We start from the raw sequence: 2633 nt of genomic DNA, 5'->3' as shown, positions 1-2633 counted from the left end.
TAGTCACTATCCATCTTTGCTTATAATACTTGTGAATTAAAGCTATATCGAGGCAATACTCACAGTATACACTTATATCAATAAGAGACTGACCAGTTGCAGTCCTAGACATCAATGGGAAGATTCATTTAAACAAACAATACTAAGTGAATTAATACGAATTAGTTTCTAGATAGGAAATTGAATACTCTATTAATTGATCATATTTCATACTCTTAGTCAGATGAAGTATGAAGTGTTATTTGGAAATTGTTAATGTATAGTGTATAAAGATTATTCGGACGTATGTCATTCAATTCAGCAGTGTTGTAATCAGGTTGTCTTATTGTGAATTGGTTACTTCCAGGAATTATACTCTAAGTGATAATCTAAAGACAACAATATTACTTACTTACTTACTTACGCCTGTTACTCCCAATGGAGCATAGACCGCCGACAACAATATTATTAATGAAATGATACTTGTGTTCTGACAATAATTTCAACAAGGAACGCATATAAATACATGAAATCTATAATACAGAACTTACGAGTTTTTTGTAATAAACGAATGTTTTCCCATTTTGATAAGATGTTCTGTACTGAGATGGAAGTGAGTGCACTTTCTAGTCATGTGATGTAAAGAGGATGCACACTAAAGCAGTGAGCTTCAACTACTATACCATGGACAAGAAAGAGACCCACAGCCATATACATATATATATGTGATGATTAAAGTTATTGGGAGCAAAAAAAAAAGAAAACCAATTTCCATCACACATACATATCCCAGCACATAAAGAATAATCCATTGATGAAATAAGCTAACGAAGTTGAAGTAAAAAAAAATAGGCTAAATATCATTACTATTTACTCTGGTCTTTTATTTCATTCATATAGCTGAAGAAATAGTCTAACGAACTTATTCACTATGTGCCGCCCACGTTGTTTTTTACAAACTGACAGAGCTTATAAGTCGTAAAAAAAAATTAATGATTTCTTGTAACTGTAGTCATGGCATAGAATAGCACAATATACTATTAAAGGAACTAGGGTGGAATCATTATTCTCGTCCCTTTACTCGCTTACATGTAGATACACAAACGCACACACACACTCGTAAACACCACATATATGTTAGAAGTTTTATTATACTCTAGAGACTCAGACCTATCTATATATATGTGTGCATACATATGATATTTTGTAGTGTGTATAACACCAACCAGCATTACCTACAGACATACAACTTTGGTTATTTGTTAAGGTATACAAAACAGCAAAACCTTCATAGTGTCTTAGAGATAGACTATCATTTATTCCATTTTAATTGGTTCATTGAATTATGACCTAGTTGAAAATGGTCTGAGTATACGGTGTGATCAGACCACAGGTTTATGTAGTCGAGTTCATTTTGAATTTAGAATAATTGTATAATAACACAAGTGTTGATTTTCTCATCTTACTACACATGAACAACATTGCATCATTTGCATGATTTGCATAAATTGTTACTTATAGACTAACATAATGGATACATTTTTATGCTTCTCTCTCTCTTTATTAACCATATTGTTTGTTTTTATAGACTGTTTTCTACTTTGAAGAAACTTAGTATGATAAAACACAGAGGTTTAATTCATATATTAAAAATCAATAAGTTTAACTAAACTATTTAGTATAGTTGAAAACATGAGTCCATTGAAGTTAGACTACCGTGGAAAACCTGGAAGCACTAGATGGCCGCTTCGTCCTATTGTGGGACTCCTCAGCAGTGTGTATCCACGATCCCGCCTCGCGAGATTCGAAACTAGGACCTATCGGTCTCGCGCGCGGGCGCTTAACCGACAGACCACTGAGCCAGCCGGCATCCAACGGTGTTAATGTCTAACTTCAACCAATCCACGAAGTTGAGCAACCATTTATCAATGTCTTCAGTGAGTTGATATCTTCCAACAGACCTGGTTGGTGAATTGTTGCTCAATTTCGTGGATTGTTTGAAGTTAGACATTAACGCCGCTGGATGCCGGCTAGCTCAGTGGTCTAGTGGTTAAGCGCTCGCGTGCGAGACTGATAAGTCTTTGGTTCGAATCTCGTGAGGCGGGACCGTGGAAACTCACTGATGAGAAGTCTTACAATAGTACGAAATGGCCGTCCAGTGCTTCAAGGTTGTCTAGCTTCAATTGACTCATGATTTCAACTATATAAAATTACTAAAATCTCCACAAAACTTCCTTCTGTTAAACTATGTAAGTAAAATTTTAAATATTCTCTAACACTTATTCATCTTTCGATTTCCAAATTTCAATCAACTCATGCTATTACTGAGATCAGGATGATATTATAAGAGTATACATTAAATCTAACTTAACAACATGTTTGAATCATCTGTGATTAGCTTAGTTTTTTATTAATGAGGGGGTTTTACAAGGTGCTTATTTAACAGGCTTGATCGTATTTGCATAAACGACGCTATTGATGATGATTTTAAGTTGTTAAACAAGACATTAATGGGGATTGGTTAATCCACCTAAGTTTATCAATAGATGGAGAGTTCATGGCACAGTGAGGCCTACTGTAGCCTCGGTGGAAAAAAAGCCTGTCTACATCACCTTATCATTTAGAAGTGATTTAAATAGCCATTTATTGAAACA

Source organism: Schistosoma mansoni, chromosome 2 (assembly GCF_000237925.1).
Source record: "Schistosoma mansoni strain Puerto Rico chromosome 2, complete genome".
NCBI classification, from domain to species: Eukaryota; Metazoa; Platyhelminthes; class Trematoda; order Strigeidida; family Schistosomatidae; genus Schistosoma; species Schistosoma mansoni.
Note: the sequence above shows the minus strand (reverse complement) of the source record.